Here is a 22,237-nt window from a genome sequence, read left to right on the forward strand (position 1 = left end):
CCCCAGCTCTAGCCTGGCTATGGATGGGGGTCCTCGATTGCAGAGTCCTCCAAAGCCTGGCTGGAGCTTGAGAGAGGCTGTCCCCCCAGCTCTAGCCTGGCTATGGATGGGGGTCCTCGATTGCAGAGTCCTCCAAAGCCTGGCTGGAGCTTGAGAGAGGCTGTCCCCCCAGCTCTAGCCTGGCTATGGATGGGGGTCCTCGATTGCAGAGTCCTCCAAAGCCTGGCTGGAGCTTGAGAGAGGCTGTCCCCCCAGCTCTAGCCTGGCCCTGGACAAGGTTTAAAAATGTAGGACCTTCTTTTTAAAATTTCCTGGCCAGGATTTTTTTTTAAAAGTGCTACATTTTAAAACATTGTCCTACATTTTCCCAGTTTTGAGGTCCCCAGGGATGGCAACCCTATGTTTATGTATATGTATAACATTTATATATATGTGTGTGTGTGTGTGTGTGTGTGTGTGTGTGTGTGTGTGTGTGTGTCTAAAAGTATACATACAATATATATACAATATACATATTTTAAATATGTAATATATACAAAAATATATTATATATAATATAAATATATTACACACAATATATATACACACACACACACACACACACACATATATATATATATATATATATATATATATATATATAATTTTGTATATATAGATTGCGGACTATATGTGTGTATACATGTGTGTGTGTGTGTGTGTGTGTCTATATGTATCTTGTATATAAAAAGATTAAAGGTCACCCTATTCAGTTCCGGGTGAAAAGGAACAGTAGAGTGATTACATCATCATTACAAGGTCCTCCGAAATAAATACGCATGCGCGAATATTGAAACGTTCTCATACTTATCACGCTTCCTATAAGGACAAATGCGGTAAAATGTGTTCCCGTAACGTTCTCGGAACGCTTTACATTTTCTAATGCGATAATATCCGTTCCCATAACGTTACATCTTGAAACGTTTTGGGAACAGAATAGAAACGTTTCAGGCACTGATGCGATAACCTTCTTTGTTAGGAAACCTCCTCTGCTGAGTCTGATGTGAAAAATGTATTTAAAATTACTACTGTAGTAGGAGGCATTCATCAGCAACTGTGGATAAACCGCTATTGGTAATGCATTTAAGTCTCGCTCTAGTTAAGATCTGCTCTGAAAGAAGCTAGATCATTGTTAGAATTACACTGGGCATTAGCAACACTTCTTTGTTAAGGCATGTATTTTGGTGACACCACCATCAGCCAGCATTTAGCTTTAGCAAGACTAACTGCCTGAAGCAAGATGAAACTGGGGAAGCATTTCTCTAGTCATTTCACTCCATTTTTGATAGCAGTCACACTTGCACCATGTTAGTATATAGCCCCTTCTGTAAAGACAGAGGGAATAAGGGATGCCATCACTTCCACCCCTTTCCTATTCCCAGTACAGTGGTACCTCGGGATACGAAATACCCAGGTTACGAAATTTTCGGGATACGAAAAAATCCCATAGGGAATTATTGTTTCGGGTTACGAATGTTTTTTCGGGTTACGAAAAAACTTTTGGTGCTTTTTTCGGCTTTTTCGCACGGAATCGCGGCTTTTCCCCATTAGCGCCTATGGCAATTCGGCTTACGAAGGCTTTTCGGGTTACGAAAGCGGCCGCGTTACAAATTAATTTCGTAACCCGAGGCACCACTGTAGTAGAGGAAGATTTGAAGGGTAGGATTCAGATTACATGCACCATGTACTGTGTATGGGATAATGGTATAAAAATCACATATTAGTCCAGGGATGCTGAGCCTTTTCCTATGAAAAGCTCTTCATATCCACTACTGAGAATAATTTTCAGCCAGTTTTCAAACCTCTGTTCTTGTATACTAGTGGCAGCTGGAAGTGTTTCTAAATCAGATGAACAATCTAGATTCCTTTCACTCTCTTTTGGGTTATAGGACAAATGCTGGTTTGTTTGCTTTGGTGGACAACTTATGCTGGTAAATGGATAAAAGGAACTCATCTCTTTTAATTCAGGTGGGCAGCTAGATACCATTCAGTACCATTAATCATGGCATCCTTCTGGGATGGCATTTAGAGACAGTGTATTTTACACTGGTTTTGGCACTTGTTGGAAGGCAAGATCAGATGACAAGTTCAGAAAATGATACTGGGGTATTTTGTTTTGACACTATTTTGTACTCTGTTATTATGCACTGTTATGTATTATTATGTATTATGTATGCTATTAAATATAATCAAAACTAACAGAACAAGTTTTTTATACTTTCTCTCATTATACTGGTGGCATCTCCTTTCCATTTACATCTAGGAATACTGTTCTGTCTCTAAATTAGTGTCTGCAGTCAATAAGAGTGTGGATGAGAGTGAACAAATTGAAGTTTAATTCCAAGCAAGACAGAGATTCTCATGCTAAGACAAAAGGTAGACAAGAAATAAGATTCAGTCTAGTCTGTCTGCATCATTACTAACCAGTTGAAATTTCTGTTCATAAGAAGCCCCAAATAGTGTCAAGACACAATGCAAGTAAGGTATCTCTCACCAGAAGAGACATTTCCAATAATGAAGAATGGACTGATCTGCCTTAGATGCAGCTTGCAGGAGGTCCGTATTCTGTGGGAAATGGGGTGGTTATGGTCCTGCTGGCTAGGATCACGCTCCCTTTGAAATCCCAGGTTCACAGTTTAGGTGGGCCCCTGAGCTTAGCCCTGAATGTGGATCAGAGCTCAGCAGTATTCAGTATGTAAATTGAAAGTGAAAAAAATGATTATGGAAAAAATGATTTTGATGAAATATGGGGAAAAATTATTGAAAAAGTATTAAGAAAAGAAGATGGAAAATTACCACCACGAGATGAATTAAATTTTTGTTGGAGTATATGGATGGGAATGGCTCTGGGGAAGAGGTGCACTGAGGTGATATGTAGTATAAAATAAATACAGTGTAAAAGCATATATTTGTATGAAGAATGTGTTATAATTTGTATTGTAAAATTTAAAAATACTAATAAAAAAGCAGTATTCAGGATAATATTTGCACAGCTAAGATTAGCACACCATCAGTGCCTATTCCTGGAAAGGTCATATCTGGTGACAGATGCCTTAGTTACATTTTGTCTGGACTACTGTAACACACTATGTGGCTTCCTATGAACAGAAATTTCAGATAGCCAGTACTGATCCAGACAGAATATTGATTAGGTAATGTTCCAGGGAGTATGGCACTGTCTTGTTGCAACAATCTCTCCAGTTACTTACCTGTTTTAGGTGCAACTTGCAGGTGGTCCGGCATTTGTGGAAAATGGTCCTGCAGATGCTTAACACTACTATAAATTAATCAAGTACATAAAAATGGAGATGCAGCTCATGGTGGGTGGAATTAGAGCTGATAGATGTGTTGTCTTGTTTTAGCCAGGTTGATTCCACTACCAATGTGAGTCCAACCTAAGTATCGTTATTGCCAGAACAATACAACAACAAACAGCTGTCTCTATATCAAGACTATGAAATGTAGAACCAAATGTGGGGTGAGTTTAGAATGTTAAGAATTGCACAGAATATATCCCCTCTTTCTATCTCATACAGACCTGTGCATGTGCCCTCCATCTTTTCTGCTACCTTATGAAATCAGTCAGAGGGTCACATTCAGATTTCCCACCACAGTTTTAATGGAGCTCAGTAGGCATGTATTAAGGTTCAAGTGTTTTAAGTACTATATAATTAAGAGTTATAATTAAGATGTCATTCAAAAACAAATTGCTTCTTTTCTTTTTGAAACTGTGTTAAGTAGTGTCTAATTGAATCTTCAGTATGCCAGAACAATAGAACTAACAAACAATAGTTCTCAGAGGCATCTCACTGGGCTCTGAGTGAGATGTTCCAACTAAACATAAAAATGTTTTTACTTGCCAGCGAAAGGCCAGCAGGAAAGGGACTAGCCAAGCCTCCCTAGGAAGGACATTCCAGAGGGTGGGAGCAACCACCGAGAAGGCTCTCTCTTGTGTCCTCACTAAGTGAGCCTGGGATCTTGATGGGACTGAGAAAAAGCCTATTCCTGCAGATCTTGGGGCTCTTGCAGGTTCATATGGGGAGATACGATCTCTCAAATAGTCGGGACTCATGTTGTGTAGGGCTATATAGGTCATGACCAGCCCTTTGAATTCTTCCCAGAAATGAACAGGTAGCCAATGGAGCTATTTTAACATGGGAGTTATATGCTTCCTATAACTGGCCCCGGGCAGCATTCTGACTGCAGCATTTTGAACCACCTGAAGTTTCCAGACAGTTTCCAAAGGCAGTCCCATGTAGAGTGCATTGCAATAGTCCAAACGGGATGTAATCAAGATATGTGTCACTATAGCTATATCTTCATTTAAAGGAATGGGTGCAGCTGGCACATACGTTTAAGCTGTGCAAATCCACTGCTGAGACATGGACATCTGGGCTTAGAGTGGAGTCCAGGAGCACACCCAAGCTGCAAGCCTAAGATTTTAGGGGGAGTGTAACCCCATCCAGCACAGGCAAAGCCCCAATTCCCTGATCTGCCTTGTGACTGACCAGGAGCACCTCTGTCTTCTCTGGATTAAGTTTCGGTTTGTTTGCCCTCATCCAGTCCATTACTGACAGCAAACACTGGTTCAGTACAGAGACAGCATCCTTGGAATTGGATGGAAAGGAGAGATAGTGTTGAGTGTCATCAGCATACTGGTAACACCTCACTTCAAAACTCCAGATGACCTCTTCCAGCGGTTTAATGTAGATGTTGAATAACATGAACCCTGAGGGACCCCTCAGGCCAGTGGCCAAGGAGATGAACAAGAACTCTGAGTTTGCCTTCTGAGTTCGCCCCTCCAAGAAAGACTGGAACCACTGCATAACAGTGCCCCCAAGTCCCATCCCAGAAAGGTGGCCCAGAAGAATACCATGGTCGATGGTATGGAACGCTGGTGAGAAATCCATCAGGACCAGCAGGGACACAGTCCCTCTCTCCAGTACTCTGCATAGATCATCCACCAAAGCAACCAAAGCTGTCTTGTCCCATGGCCAGGGCTGAAGCCAGATCGAAATGGATCTAGATAATCTGTTTTGTCCAGAAACCCATGAATTTGGTAGCACTATTTGTTTCAAAGGCTGATTTGAACTCATTGCCCTTCATCTGGAGTACCTGTTTATTGGGTGGGATTTCCTTTCAATTATCTCTGGTTGGCACAGATTTCAGCTTCACCTTTTGAGGTATCCAAAATTTTGATATTCTTTCCCATCACATACAGCCATATAAACAATGTGAGATCCACAGGGTGCATATTGACCTCAACGTAGGAATCTAAATGTCGCAGGCCCAGGGAAAAGCATTCTGTGGACACCATGAACTGCTAAAAAGACCAATAAATGGGTCCTAGAGCAAATCAAATCTGAACTATCCCTAGAAGCCAAAATACTAAACTCAGGTCGTCGTACTTTGGTATCATGAGAAGACATAATTCACTAGAAAAGATGATGAGTCTTGGTAAAGTGGAGGGCAGCAGGAAAAGGGGAACCCCTGGTTCTAGATGGATAGATTCAATCAAGGAAGCTACAGCCATGAGTTTACAAGACCTGAACAGGGCAGTTGATGATAGGGTGACTTAGAGGTCCCTCTTAATTGCATGCAGATTTAGGGTCCTAATGCAACAAATGAAACCTATTTCCCAAACTTTTAACAACAGTAATGGAAAAGACAGATTTTGTGCTGAAACTAACTCTAAATCCAGTTATAGTTTATTGAAACATTGGATCATCATCTGTGCTGTTCTTGCCCTAAGACTACTTTAGATCAAGTAAATAATTACTTGACAGTTGTGAAAATAGCTTACTGTAGAGTTGTTAAGGAAGTGACTATGAAGCTGTAAAGTTTTGCACAAACTGTACACCCACTCCAGCAAATTTGCTACACAAAGAAGCACGTTTGCTCAAGAAGAGCTGTTCATCAACAGAAATTAGTGGCCAAGGTTGGACTTCAGTCATTAGAATATTGGATTTTCTCTGCAGTAACTGCCAGAAAAGTATGTGCTAGCAAGTTATCACAATAAACTGGCATCATAAAAGCAGCCAAGGTATACCACTTGGAATTATTTATGATTATTTATTTTTGCTCCTCAGCCAAATGGTAAGGAGGAAGCAATCAGGAGTGTTCCCTGCTGATGAATGGGATTGTTCTTTTGAACAGTAGGAATGAAATTAAAAATTGAAGAAATTGCATAATTCTCTGGCTGTTGATAAGTAGCCAGAAAACCTAGCTTTTAGTGAAATTGCAGTAGACTGAAAAGAGTGCTCTTTGACATTACCTTTCTACCATATTTTCATGTTCTTTACCTTGGAAATGAAATGCATGTTGTTCTTGTTATACTGTATATACTCATGTATATCTAGAAATTTAGGTCCAAAAATTGACCACAAAAAACTGACTCGATTTATCTATGGGTCAATGCAAGTACTGTATCTTAACTCTTATTTAAAAGAAGGAACCATCTCCTGATGAAAAGCAAGAGTATAATATATGAAGCACTGACCCCCTCTACTCTCTCATACATCCAACCTTAAGAGTAAGCACATAGAGTTCATTTTATAAGTTCTTTGACATTGTTTTGCTTTGCTTCGTCCTTTAGATCCTTTGCTATATCCCCCTAAGTTTTACCCTCAACTTATCCACGAGTCATAGCAAAATCCATAACTTTGGCCCCCCAAACTTGCCCTTGACTTGACTTATACATGAGATCGACTTATAGTCAAGTATATACGGTACTTAAAAAAAACCAAACGAACTTATATTCTAGTTTTGTTCCATGCCAAAAATGTCCCATTAGAGATAAGGAAATAAATTAGATGTTTTAGGTGTAGATAGTGAGAGTCAGTGTGGTGCAGCAGTGTGAGTGTTGGACTATGACTGTGGAGATCAGGGTTCAAATTCTGATTCGATAAATTGGATATGACTTGAAGACACACGACAACAGGCAGGCAGGCAGGCAGGCAGGCAGAGGTGTGTGTGTGTGTGTGTGCGTGTGTTGATAAAACTATTTCCCTAAAGTTGTACCAGTAAAGGCACAAGCATTTTAATCTGTATAATTGATTAGCCTGTCATGTCAATTTTATTTGCTCTCTGTTATAATAAAGCAGCAGATTGTAAAAATTATATACTTAAAAATAAATTTTATTATTAATTATATTTATATCCCATCTTTTCCCAGTGAGTTTAAGAGATGACTTTAATCCTTTGCACATTATCCTTGTAACAACCCTGTAAGACGGTCAAACTGAGATACAGAGAAGAGAGTTGAGAGGGCCCAAAATAACCCAGGCTGCATCTTCACTGGAGAAATAATCTAATTTGACACCACTTTAACTGCCATGGCTCCATGCGATGAAATTCTTGCAATTGTAGTTTGCTGTGGTGCCACAACAAACTACAGTTCCCAGAATTCCATTGCATGCATGGCAGTTAAAGTGATATCAAAAAAGATTATTTCTCCAGTTCAGATAAGGCCCCACTATATTTTTCTCAAGTCCCAGTCCAACCATCACTCTGCCCTGGTTCTATTGTATCATGTTTTTCATTATTTGTTTTCTATAGATGTTGTACTGAAACCAAATCTTATGAAGGGTATTACAGATTTTTTACCCAAATAAATCAACACTGTGTTTTGTAGGAGTGAATATAAAAGTGGCAATTGTTGTTGTTATCTGTCCTTAAGTCAACTTCAACTCATCAGGACCCTGTGCATGAAACATTTTCAAGACCTCTTGTCCACAACCTCTCTGCTCAGGTCCTTCAGGCTCAGACCCCATGGTCTCCTTGGTTGAGTAACTATCTGGCATGTGGTCTTCTTCTCTTTCTACTGCCCTCTACCTTTTCCAGTATTATTGTCTTTTCTAATGATCAATGCCTTCTCATGATGTGGCCAAAGTACAACAGTCTCATTTTAGTCATTCTGACTTTCAGGAGAGTTTGGGCTTAATCATTTCAAGGACCCTGCATGGCAGGGGTTTGGACTGGATGGCCCTTGCGATCTCTTCTAACTCTATTATTCTATGATTCTATGACCCATTTGTTTGTCTTCTTGAACATCCACATTATTGTCAGCACTCTTCTCTGCATCACATCTCAAATGAGTTGACTTTCTATTAACTTTCTTAACTGTTCAGCTGTCACATCCATACGTGGTGATGAGGAATATAATGGTTTGAATGATCCTCATTTTGGTGTTCAGAGTTTTATCTTTACACTTTAGGATCTTGTCCAAATCTTTCATAGCTGCCCTTCATAATCCTAGTCTTCTAATTTCTTGACTACAGTACGGAAACTGTTTGACTATTTCAATTTTTTAATTATCTAGGATGAATTCTAGTGGATCTTCCATGGTCATTATTTTTGTTTTCTTGATGCTCAACACTAAGCCTACCTTGGCACTTTACCTTCTTCAGTAATTGGTCCAGGTCTTTATTGGCTCCTTTGATGTAGTCAATAAAACACATGTAGATTTTCTTTTGGAATTTTCTGATTCACTCCACTATCCATTGTGTGTTTGCAGTGTGATCCCAGAATGCCTCTTCCTTTCCTAAATCCAGTTTTCACCTCTGAGATTTCTCCCTCCATATATGGTGGGAGTCCTTGCTGCAGAATTTAGATCATGCCTTTGCTTGCATGGGAAATTAGTGCAATGGTCCGGTAACTACTGCAATCTTTAGTGTCTCCTTTTTTGTGTATGAGAATGTATATTGATCACTTCCAATGTGTGGGGCAAATAACGCAGTACAAAAGTTCACCTCCCCCCCAGTTCCCAATTTTGCCATAGAATTTAACAGTGATGAAATCACAGATGGAGTTATCTGTATGAAAATAAAGCACAAAATTCTGAGTAGAATAATGGAAGTTTTAAAACATATGGTCCTTACTTGTGATTTTATTCAGTATCAAGACTCTGATCTTTTCTCTTACAGAGGAAGTAATGATTTAAGATTAAGTCCTTGTGACCTTGTAGTCAATGGTGCATTCATTTTGATACTGTGTAGACGGTTTGTTATAGATTGTAGCATATGATCAGTTATTTTTCAAATGGCATGCTTTGCTTTCTAGTTCTTTTCTTGTTTTTTTTTATTACTTGGCAAGAGATCAGAAATTGAGAGATACACAGAATGCTTCATAAATTCAGCAACATTTCTTTCTCACTTATGTATTGTAGATGATTGTTTAAAAATGTTTGTTTCTAGTTGTGGCAGATGGAATCAGATACCATAAATAGAATTTCCAATAAGCCTATTAATATTTCATACCTTCCGCGCTACATAAATAAATAAAGAATAATAATAGTAACTGTTTTGGCCTGCGAGGGATGGCCCTGGTTAACCCTCTGCTGTCCCCCTTTCTCAGCTGTTCTTAAAATGTTCCAGTTTCTGTCTCCTCCTGCTGTTTGCTTCATGCTTGTCATACTTCACTTCCTGCAAACTGATTTGAAAGTACAAGTGGAGCTTGTACTCAATTAATTCAGCAGATGGGAAAGGAGAGGAGAGGATGGAATCTTATCCTATCTAGTAGGCTCAGGCAAAAGCTAAGGGCTGCAACCTCGTCTGGCTTTGGAACATAACATATTGCATAGCGTGGCTCCAAATTACTTCTTGAGATAAGCAAAAAGAGTACACCTTGTCGAAGTCAGGGGAAGGAGAGAGCCCTGCCAGTTAAGAAGGGCATTCCATGACAAGATCAGGTTTAAATGATATCATCCCGCTTTCTCAATGTATTTTTCACAGACAAAGGACATTGCCCCCCACACATCTAATTTCCCCTCAGTAGGATCTATATTGCAGAAAAGCATTCCTGAGTATACTTTTTCCCCCTCTTCCCCTCATTTCTGATTGTTGTTTGTCTTTTGCATAAACTTTATTGTAAGGCTTTCTTTTACTGGTTTTCTTCTCTCTTTTCCCCTTCCTTTTGATTTGCTGATCACCTGTTTGTGCCAGGACTACACAGCACCACACAAAAGAGACTGTAACTTGCAGAGATTGAACATTGGGGGAGATTTTATTGACTGATAACTTTGGGGCAAGTTTTTTTTTTCCACAGCAGTGTGCCATTTACATTAACAACACAATAAACGAATTTCTATTTGGAAGAATGTCCTAGTTCAGTAGGACTTATTCCTGGGTAAATGTGTACAGATTGCAGTCTGAGGCATTCTTCTAAGAGGTCATTGGAATGCAAATGTATATTTATGATGATGATATTTTTACAACTATAAATTTATTAATTGCATTCCATTTATCTCATGAAGCTAAAATATTGCATATTACTGTATATTTCTCCACTCTTACACATTTTTATTTTAAGAGCAACCTTGTACAGTAAAATCCAAAGATATAGATATAGATTCTGCTTTACAGGGTTTTACAGCTCATGCTGTCAGGTTCTTTATTTCAGTTAGTCTCAAGGGTCCTGTAAAGTAGGTTAGGCAGAGAAACTAGTTAAAAGTGACCACATGAGTATTATCTTATGAGGAATCTGGGATTTTACCTAATCTATAATAGACATCAAGGGGTATGAATACAGATTTCATATGTGTATGTGAGATAAAGCTGTAATTTTAAGCAGATCAGAATGATGATAAAGGCAGGCCTTGACTTTAGAATTTGATAATGGATAATATATGTTTTGCTAATAAACTATGTCCCTCCGTGTACACACATACAGTATTGTATTTATTGTTTTAAAGGTTTATCCCTACACGTTCCTAAACTTAGTACATAAATTCTGGGGTTTCTCTGCTTAAAATAGTAGTTTTATGTGTTCTTCCTTGTTAATAACCTGTTTGTGCTCTTATTGTCTGGCCATACTCTTTTGACTATACTCTGTTATTGCTTGGCCCCATGTGCCCTGGTTTTATCTGTGAAATGTTGGAAGTCAGGATACTTTTTAGATTAAAACTGATGCTCTCATAGTATCAGTGGATCCTTCTGGTCCCTTTTGAAGTCTGATTGAAGCTCAATTGGAATTACAGAAAGCTCCATTAGTTCCTGTTCTGATTCCAGATATCATTATTATATAAGTTCTATCTGATTTTTTTCAGTGGTTCACCTCACATGTCCCATCCTTCTAAAGCAGTTGATTTGCTAATTCGGTATAGACAGTGCATTGTGTACATGCATTCTTTTTTTTCCACAGAACTGCAGGGTGAATATTGACATTGTGATGTTAAATTGTTAGTGAAAATGGGCATGCAAACATCTCTGGAAAACTGAAAGGGCATAATTACTGTGCTAACTCTGCATAATCTGTATACTTTTCTTTGGAGGTAACAACTGTGAAAGCTGAGGAGTTCATACATCATTATGAAAAAGAAATTTAAAATGTTCCTTTGGGGCATAATGGTTGAAAAACCCAATCAGTATCTTTCTTGCTATTGTCCTAGCAATTGCACTGTGTCTGTTCATTTCATTCAAGCTTTTCCATAGGAGACAAGGTGATAATGGATTGTGGCCTTTGCTTATAAACCCCACAGTGTTTTTATGGGACGAACAGTTATTAACATTCACGTTAATCTGGTTATTTTACAGTTCTGTCTTATTTCTGTCATTCAAATAGTCCTTCCGACCTTTGCCCCGATAGAATTTTCTATAACGTAGAATTGTCTGTAAGACAGAATTCTTATGTAATATCAGAGATAGTTGATAACACATTTGAAACTCTCCTCATCTGCCATTTTTCAATAGATTGGATACATGTTGAGCTTTTAATAAGCAATCATAACTGCAGGGCATTGTGCCATATTAGAATCAGTAAGAAAATACAGCCACCATTATACATGCCTTAGACAGATCTTACATAGGTCATAATCTCTCTATTTCCAAAAGTGGTGGGATTATCTCATCCTAAAATGCTGGTGTTAAATGAAAAGGAATAACCAAACATCAGTTTTGAAGTGTTGAATATCTTCTTCCTTTAGTTTCTTTAGGAGCCCTTGACCTAATTACATGTCAGTGGTCCTACAACATAAAGTAATGTATTTGTGTTTTGCCTGATGGATCTTGTAGAATCTTTCTCAGAGGTGTCCATGGAAAAACAACTTGCCAATGTCAGCTAAATCAGGGGAATGATTAGCTGAGTACATCTGGTAAGGAAATGTTAATGTTTCACAGTCCAATGATTGTCTGTGCAGAAATGAACTCCACTGAATTCAGTGGGATTGACAACTAGATACAGTGAGATTGGCACCTGCAACAGGATTGTAGCCTCAGTTACCTGTTGTTGTTGCTTTAGGTAGGACTAATGTTGTGTGGAGATATTTCTACCTCTTTTGAAATGTTACCAGCAATAACAGGTTATCCCCCATCCCTGTTTTGAGGTATAGAATTTATCATGCTGTCTACATTCACAGTTCAAATGTTCAGTTTTATTTACTATAAACATTAATGTTTTGTCCTGTATCTCTCCCAGCCATGCAAATTCTATCTGTATAACCCTTTAGAATTCCGTAGGAGGCCTAAATATTATTTACTTTATTTTGTGATAACAATTTCATTCTTTGAAGGTGTGATTCCATAAATACCCTTACAGGAAAATGCATCATTGTTTCCTTTGCCTTTCAGCCACAGGTGTCCCTCTCCACTTAGTTTGCAATGCAGTGATTAATTTAAGCCAACATGATGCACGCTTCCAACAGCACATGCTTTGGTTAAATAAGGTTAAACTGCAAAAAGCCACAAAATACAAAGACAAGGCTTAAATTGTGGCCTTAATCCCCGTAGCTGGTGTGCCCACCAAAGACTGTGTCTGTGCTCTGGGGAACTTATCTCTGTGGGGAACAGTTTTAGGAAGTTGTGTATATGTACTATGTTCTGTTTCAAACCATTTTAACAGCTCAGAAGTGCCAATGTTCTCTCTATGTCTGCTGTATAAGATGTATGTGCCTTTAACTCTGTGGGTCAAAAAGACCCCTCCCACACCTTTTTAATGCATGGGGGGATCCCAACATTTGGAGAAGCATCAACACAACCACCCACCCACCCACCCCCACACACAATCTTTCAGAGAGAAAAAGCCTAAGGAAGTGGAAGGGAACCCTTAGACTTATTGAAGTCTGTGCATGCTCTATGGTTACAGTGCTTACTGAATAAAGCAAAAATGGGACTACATGCAGGTCATGCAGGAATGGAGTGGAGGTCCTCGAATCCTGAAACACAGGACCTATATTTCTCATTGCAATAATTTGTTTCAGACCTTACTTGTGATTTTGGGTGAGGGGTTAGGTCTGCACAGAATGGCCAATGAATCAGTGCAGTTTATTTATTTGGTAACCTTTTGATGCCTCTGAAACCATGTAGCCGATTTTTATTAAAAATGTCTGAAAAAAATTGTGGATGGCAAGCACTATCTTTAAAGAGGACCCCCACCCATTTCTCATGCACAGGAGGGAACACTTCTAAGATAATACTGGAGGCAACAGTAAGTGGAACTTATTTTCAAGTACCGTATATACTCGACTATATGTCGACCTCATGTATAAGTCGAGGGCAGGTTTTGGGGCCAGAATTACAGATTTTGATATGACTCGTGGATAAGTTGGGGGTAAAACTTAAGGGCATGTTACAAAGGGTCTAAAGGATGAAGAAAAAGAGAACAATGCCAAAGAATTTACAAGATTCTAGCATGCATAACTGTTTGTGCTCACACTAAAGATTGGATGGATGAAAGAATACAGGAGGGGCAGTGCTTCCAGGACAGATTTTACTCTTGCCTTTCACCAAGGGATGGTTCATTCTTTTATAAGAGCTGAGGTGCAGCACTTACATTGACCAGTGGATAAGTCGACTCAGTTTTTTTGGGTCAATTTTTTGATTAAAATTTCTAGACTTATACATGAGTATATATATATACAGTAAGCATCTTTAGAGTTAAAACTATTCAGAAAGAAGTCATACTTAAATCTGAAGTGAAATATCCACTGCACGCTTTGTATTCAGTGAATTTCACAGTCTTCTGCATTACACTTGAGATTATTTGTCCAAGTTGATAATTTAAAATAGCCATTTTTATTTGCTAATAACATTAGAATAAAGAAGAATATGATCCACCTCTACAATGAACTGTCATCTTTTTCTTTTTTATTTGTGAATTTTGAGAAAACCTCTTTACTTAATAGGAAAATATGAAGGCAGGTCTATGATTAATGAACAGTATCCTCCTGCCCACATTCAGCACAATGTATTCAGTAGGGTTTAATCCTACATATGTACTCCTGTATAAGGTTGCAAGCTACAGTCTAAAAGTGTCCAGTTAGAGATTTTACCAGTTCTCCCTGCACTTTGATAACATAGCAAAATGTTCAGTGAATATCTTCCTGGGACAAAATTCATATTGATTTTGTTTGAATCTGTATATTATGTAGGTGGCCTTGATTGTCCAGTAGAGGGGAATAGGCATTCTGTGTTCATGAGCCTTCATAATGCCATTGTTCTCTAATTTGAAATTGATTGCCTTTGTGTAATGATGACATTTAATGCATACTGGTCAGTGAGGCTGTGTGAGGTCAGTTCGGTTATACCAACTACCATTGCTTAGCATGCTCCAGATTAGATTATTTCATGCAAAGAAGCCAGGAGGTTTTTTAGTTTATTTGCTGGCTCCAGGGAAGCTGTTTGCCCTTTTCCCCTTTTGAAGTCTTAAGAGTCTATACTGTGGTTCTGATGCCATGCTGCTCCTATTGATTGATACCCACAGGTTGCAGTGACTTTTAATCAATTTGTGCTAATGGCAAAATGTTAAAAGGATTGTAGGACAGATAGATCTGGATTGAGTGGCATCATAACTAACTATTCTATAAACAAGGTAGAATTGCACATGATGAGATAAAATAGGGCAGCTAATTTAAAAATGGCAGCCCTGGTTCAATCTTCCTCCTCCCTGAAATCATCAAAATTAGCACAAAATGCCCATTGTGATGAAAACAGGGCATGGAGGATTGTATTCAATTGGTATTTCATTAATGGGGTAAAGCATAATTGGTGTCTCGTTAATGGGGAAAATATCAGTCATTAAAATGAACATCCTAGCAAGAGTAATGTATTTATTTGAAGCTATACCAATTATTCTTTGAAATAATACATTAACTAAATGGCAGAAAGATATATCAAAATTTATTTGATTGGGCAAAAAAGCAAGAATTAAATGGAAAGTATTAATTGATATAAGAGAAAGGGGTTTGCTAGGTTTACCAGACATGAAAACATACTTCAAAGCAGTTTGTTTAACATGGTTAAAGGAATGGATAGTATTGAAAAAGAATGCTTTTGTTTTAAAACTTAAAATGATTATTAAAATGGGATAATATCTGAAGCAAGAAGAATGTATGCACTTTTCTCATGTACTCAGTGCAGATGGATTGGGTCAATCAAGGAAGCCACAGCCCTGAGTTTACAAAAGCTAACCAAGGTTATTGATGATCAGGGCAGGCATTCATAGCATTACCATAAATCAAAACTGACTTGACAGGAAATAACAACAAAAACAAAGCTACGGCAAGAAAGAAGAGAATAATTTATGGCACCTTAAAAGCTAACAGCTTTATTGAGGCATAAGCACTTGGATTAAATCATTCACTTTTTGTGGCTTAAGGTATTGTAATAAATATGTTACACCTTCATACCCCATTATTTTCAGACAGAATATCCAAGACAACTGGCTTGGGGAAGCTTGGTTTAACATCATAAAGAAGGCATTTAAATTTAGAAAAGTGTTCTGGTATTCATTCTAGATGAAGGTTAATATGCTTCCAAAAAATAGTCAACCTATCACATGTGTTTAGTAATGTAATGTAAAGATATTTAATGTGCTGATGAATACTGTGAACTGTTAGAAAGGTCAGGCTGGCTTTCGTTTCCTTGCATGTGTACATTTGGAGAATATTTATGTAACATTTACAAATTACACTCATCCAAAAAACACCACAATTAACACAGTTGTAGCTGCAATAGCCCTGGTCTTGAAGGGTAGGGAACTAACCACTACATCCAAACACTGCTGGCTCAGTGGGGCCAGATGAGGGAGCAGTAGAATCATTCAGTTTTCCAGCTATTGACTCCAGTATGAAGGAAACAACTATGCCAGGATCGGGATATTGTACTAAAACAGAAAAAGGACATAGCTCCTAGCTGTGTATGCAGCATGGAGAGAGAAATCCCAGAGGTCCAAGCTGGGTTAAAGAAAAGGAAGAGGCACCAAGGATCACATTGCAAATATACGATGGCTAATGAAGCATAGCAGAGAGTTCCAAAAGAAAATCAGCATGCACTTTATAGACTATAGCAAAGCCTTTGACTGTATAGATCATGAAAGGTTATGGGACACCCTTAAAGACATGTGAGTGCCACACACTTCTGATAGTCCTAATGAGAATCTGTACTCAGGACAAGAGGCTACTGTCCAAACAGAACAGAGAGAAAAACAAAGGTTCCAAATTGGCAAAGGAGTCAAATAAGGCTGCATCCTAGCACCCTACCCATTTTACTTATATACAGAACATATTGTAAGAGAAGCAGGCTTGGACATGGAAGAGGAAGGAATGAAAATAGGAGGAAGAAATATCAACAATTTGAGATATGGTGACGACACCATAATACTAGCAGAGAATCTCACAGACCTGGAACAACTACTAAGGAAGATCAAAGAAGAAAGTGCAAAGGCAGGCTTACTGCTGAACATAAAGAAAACCAAAATAATGACCACTGAGGACCTTCACAAGTTCAATCTAGACAATGAAGAAATAGAAATAGTAAAAGAATTCCCATACCTGGGATCAAACATTTATAGAAATGGGGACTGCAGCCAGGAAATCAGAAGAAGATTAAGAATGAGGAGGGTGGCTATGAAAGAACTAGAAAAGATCATAAAATGCAAAGACATACAACTCAGCACAAAATCATACAAGCCATTGTATTCCCTATTACTATGTATGGATGTGAGAGCTGGACAGTCAAGAAAGATAAGAGGAAAATCAACTAATTTGAGATGTGGTGCTGGAGAAGAGTGCTGAGGATTCCATGGTCAGCCAAAAGGACAAACAAATGGGTCCTAGAGCAGATCAAGCCAGAAATATCTCTAGAAGCCAAGATGACAAGACTTAAAGTGTCATACTTTGGACACATCATGAGAAGATATGAATCATTGGAAAAGGCAATAATGTTAGGAAAAGTGGAGGGAAGTAGAAAGAAAAGAAGCCCACATGCTAGATAGATGGGCTTTATTAAAGAGACCACGGATGTGAGTTTGCAGGAGCTGGGCAGAGCAGTAGAGGACAGGGGGGCCTGGAGATGTTTCATCCATAGGGTTGCCATGGGCTGAGAGTGACACAAAGGCAGTTAACAATAACAAAGTGAAGTAAATAAGCAGCCAGGGTGCCACCTCATTTTTTTTAAATGTTGTTTTCCTATAGTTTTCTTATCAATTTTAAAAGTGCTTTTATTTTCTAAATACAGTCCTCCTAGGTAAGGAATACTCAGAGGTGTTTTTTCTAGTTCCTTCCTTTGAAGTATAGCTTAGAGCACCTGGTATTCATTGGTGGTCTCCCATCTAAGTACTAAGCAGGGCTGACCCTGCTTAGCTTCCAAGATCAGATGACATCTGGTGCTTTTAGGATATTTAGGCCACTAAACTTAACTTTAGAGTAGTGGACTCTATTGTCTGATAAAACTGTTTATATAGTGTATATAGTTTTATTTCCTAATCAATTTTAGGAATGGACTTTTTGAAACAAGAATTGTTTTTATTCCAATACAGTAGAATTAATTTACTTTACGTTTGATCACTTCATGGTGTAGTGGTTTGAGTGTTGGACTACAACTCTGGAGACTAGGATCTGAATCCCTGCTCAGCCCTGGAAATTCACTGAGTGACCTTGGGAAAGTCACACACACTCAGCCTTAGAACAAGGCAAAGGCAACCCCCTCTGAAGAAATCTTTCCAAGAAAACGCCTTAGGGTGTCATAAATTGGAAATGACTTGAAGGCATACAACAACTACTATTTTGTTAAACAAAATGAGACCACCAGTTTCTCTTCAAAATGCAATCAAAACGTGATCAGTAGGACTTGATCCTCTACCCCTTCCCCTTCCCCTTGCCATTCCCATTTCCTTTTGTGACATATTTTAGATTGTAAGCCTGAGGGTAGAGAACTATCAAATTAGTCTATAAACAGCTCTGAGAGTCTTTGTGGCTGAAGAGCAGGCTACGGCCTGATACAAACGGGCACTTTCTGGTGGGGCGGCAGCGATACTAGGGTTAGGGACCGTGCACCAACTGCATGGTCCCTAACCCTAGTATGGACTGGTGGCGTAGTAATGGTGGTGTCCTGTGTACACGGACATTGCCATTGTGACGTAAGCACCACACAGCATCTGCACAGCACTGTAAAAAGAACCTGGAAATACTGGGTTCTTTTTACTCCAGAAGGAATCCGTGTGGTTTGGTGGCAGCAGCTTCCCTCTGGAGGGAAATAGGTCGCCAGCAGGCTGCCCCTTTGGGGCAGTCAGTACCATGCCTATGAAACAAAATATAACATTTGGCAACAAGTGTTTTGGTAATTAAAATCAATTAAATTTTTAACAAAAAGGTGAATATAGACTCTTGAGCTAAGGAAGTAATTGTCCAATAATGTTGATCAAAGTGCAAACTGGAGACAAATACAACAAAAGAATGCAACACTTAGTATTCAGCAGTGTTTTGTATATTCTGAAATGGAATTGATTTTTCATGTTCCCTAACTCACATTGTTTTTATTTCTCAACTGGTGGAACTGGCATACTTGTTTCAACAACATTTATAGTGTAATTCTGCATATCATTCTTTCTCTAGGAAGGGCCTTTCATTCTTTTTGCACTAGAAATCTAATCACTACTTTGGCAACTGTGAATGACCAAGTTCTCGTCCAGTCCATTTGCAATGCACAAGGTTGTAGAAGGCTGAGTATAGATCACATTGAATTCAGTGAACCTTACTCCTGGGTAAGTAGGAAGAGGGTTGTACCTTAGGGCCTTCATGAAGGACATTTGGTTTTCTGGGTTACCTTTTTGTTGTTTGTTTCAACAAAGCAGAATTTTCTTTATATTTCTGGCAGAGCAATACAGCATACGTAACTGCCTTTTAATTTTGGTTCCTAAGACACCTGGTTTAGCTAAACAAATGTTTTATGGCTCAGTTATGTGATTTAGTTTTTCGCTGCTGGAGCATGAAAGATAAGGATTTAAGAGTTCTCACATAGAGAGATGAAGCATTCTATGAGCTGTACAGGCCTATTAAAGCTGATGTGACCGATGCATCTCTTTGTCAGCCCTTAGCTGGAAGTCAGGAGGGTTCACCAGGCACAGAAGCTGGGATGTTTGGCTCTGTTTCTTCTTTCCAAATATAGACTGCTGGGGGCAGCTGTGGCAATGCAAGCTTAGTGCTTGTGTTGTTGCAGCTACCACAAGCAACAGGATTAGATTGTCCATCTGTCCAGGCAAGTGAGTGAGCCAGATAATTCTAAGTGTTCTTCATTGCTCAAAATCCCATGCAGCTGAAGATGTTTCAGAGTCAAGATCTCAGGGGTGAGGAAATGCTTTATAGCTGGGGGCTGTTTCAGGTTGGTCAAGTGCTTGAGGGCTACACTACATTTGCTTTTGATTTTTTTGAAAGGAGATGTTAAAAATTTGTTTTTTTAAAAAAAATATGAAATACATTTTTAAAAAATCACCATGCATATGGAAACTCGATTAAAATTAGCTGGAAGTAAAGTAATTATTCATTAAATATTATTATGCATGTTAAAATTCCCTCATAATTATTAATTTTATATTTATATATAAATGAACTGTTTATTTATATATACATATACATATACGGCCATACCACCCTGAAGACGCCCGATCTCGTCTGATCTCGGAAGCTAAGCAGGGTCGGGCCTGGTTAGTACCTGGATGGGAGACCGCCTGGGAATACCGGGTGCTGTAGGCTTTTATTGTTCTGTTGTTGGCTGTTTATCGATCCATTTCCTGTATTGCTATGTACTGTATATGTATTATCCTACTTGTGAGTATGTATTTTCCCTGGATAATGATTAACCTTCCATTATGAAGCCAAGCCCTCCCTTCAGTCCATCTGCCTTGGTCCAGGCCTCGGAGGTTGAGAGGAACTGCTGGACCTCTTACCCTTTCCCGTCACCACCCCCTTCTCCTTCTGTGTCATGTCTTTTTAGATTGTAAGCCTGAGGGCAGGGAACCGTCTAACTAAAAAGATTGCATGTACAGTGCTGTGTAAATTTACAGCGCTTCATAAATAAAGGTTAATAATAATAATAATAATAATATTTAAACTGGCTTTCATTCATATGACATTGACTATGATATTATTATATGACATTAAACTTAAAAGGAACTAAATTGACTATGATATTTTCTATCATAGATGATATTTCCTAAGGTGTATTTAGTTTTTCCCCCTTTGATTATAGTGCTTGTAGCAGTTTGTTTTTGAAATTTGGTGGCAAACTGTGATGTCATTAAAAAAAAAAAAACCTGAGGCACCAGAGAGGCTGTAAATAAGGCTTATTATTGCATGCTGCTCACAGCTGATCTATCTTAACAGAGACCTAGGGTTCTTTCATGCTATAGAATTATAACACTATGGTTCCACTTTAACTGTGTGACTCTATCCTCTGGAATCCTGGGATTTGCAATTGTGGGAACTAGACTATGGAGTTTATCACACAGTGTTTATCCCATGCAGAAACAGGATTTAAAATGGGAAAATCCTGCAAAAGTGGGATTGTTTTCACACGACGTTACACATTAACAAGCACAGAAAGTGGACAAATCCCACAAAAGCAGGATCATTTTCACATGACATTTGGGTCATTGAGCATTAACATGAAAATAATCCATAAAGAAAGTGGACAAAATTAGATGCTTTTTCTTTTACTTTCTCCTGAAAGTAAAAAGCGGCCAATTTTGTCCACTTTCTGTGCGGGTTATTTTTGCGTGGATGCTTAATGCCCTGGATGCATCCAATAACAATCCCTCTTTTGCGGGATTTTTCCGGGATTTAAATCCCATATCTGCATGGGAATTAGGCATGTGATTAAACTGCTTAGAATGCTCAGCTAGAGAGCTCTGTTGCCTCACCAAATTACAAACTCCAGGATGCCATAGGATGTTGCCATGGCAGTTGGAGTGGAATCATAGTGATATATTGTAAAGCACAAAATGTTGCCTGAAGATGAATCTGAAAAAAATGGATTAGAGCAAATTTGAGGGAATCCCTAGCACTCCAGATTTGCCAAGAGTCCACAATCTCCCTTCTTCTACCCACTATTTGTGCACAGCAAATTCAAATTCCACGCATGGAACTAAGCCTAGGACAAACAGGGAAAGCAGAAGATAAAAAACCCCTGACATTTTAAAAGCAGCTGACCAAGTGGGATGACAGAAGATTAATTGGGACTGTCCCACCAAATTGGTACCGTTGTCGGTTATGGGACAGTGGAAGCTAGTGCTGCTAGCAAGATACTGGCCCAGAATGTGTGCATATGTATGTATGCGTGTGTGTGTGCGTCTTCAAGTTGCCTTTGACTTGCGGCAACCTTATGAATTTCATAGGGTATTCTTACCTCATCTACCGTGAGACTGCATATATGACATTGGATTGAGATATACATAAAGGAGTGAGGCCATGGTTCAGGTTTGTGCTGGATCTTTAAAAAATGCTGTTTGGACCCTGACTAGTACACAAGCTTATGCATGGACGTTGCGCCCATTTTGTCCTCTTAAAAGAGTTTAATACTCTTAATAGAAATTACTCTTAATTACACTTAACAGAAATAGTCAAAGAGTTCCTGTACCTTGAATCAAGCTTTGATCAGAATGGAACCTGCAGAATGGAACCTGCAGAAATCAGAAGAAGACTAAGAATGGGAAGGGCAGCTATGAAAGAACTAGAAAAGATCCTCAAGAGCAAAAACATACAACTAAGCACGAAAATCAAAATTGTGCAAGCAGTTGTGTTCTTCATTCCCATGTATGGATGTGAGACTTGGGCAAATAAGAAAACTGATAACAAGAAATTAAATTTATTCGAGATGTGGTGCTGGAGAACAGTGCTGAGGATACCATGGACAGTGAAAAAGACAAACAAATGGGTCATAGAACAGTTTTGGCCTGAGAGCTCCCTGGAAGCCAAGATGACTAAACTCAGACT

The 22,237-nt window shown here is 38.8% G+C and overlaps 1 protein-coding gene and 1 non-coding gene across 4 annotated transcripts in view; both read left to right on the forward strand.

Moving 5' to 3' along the window:
• RPS6KA2 (ribosomal protein S6 kinase A2) overlaps window positions 1–22,237 on the forward strand; it is a 272,415-nt gene that overhangs the window by 116,128 nt on the left and 134,050 nt on the right. The gene's annotated exons all lie outside the window — the stretch shown is intronic.
• LOC121920040 lies at window positions 19,881–19,999 on the forward strand. Its single transcript, XR_006101622.1, has one exon. It is a non-coding gene; the product is annotated as a 5S ribosomal RNA (ribosomal RNA).

Source organism: Sceloporus undulatus, chromosome 1, assembly GCF_019175285.1.
Source record: "Sceloporus undulatus isolate JIND9_A2432 ecotype Alabama chromosome 1, SceUnd_v1.1, whole genome shotgun sequence".
Lineage (NCBI taxonomy): Eukaryota > Metazoa > Chordata > Lepidosauria > Squamata > Phrynosomatidae > Sceloporus > Sceloporus undulatus.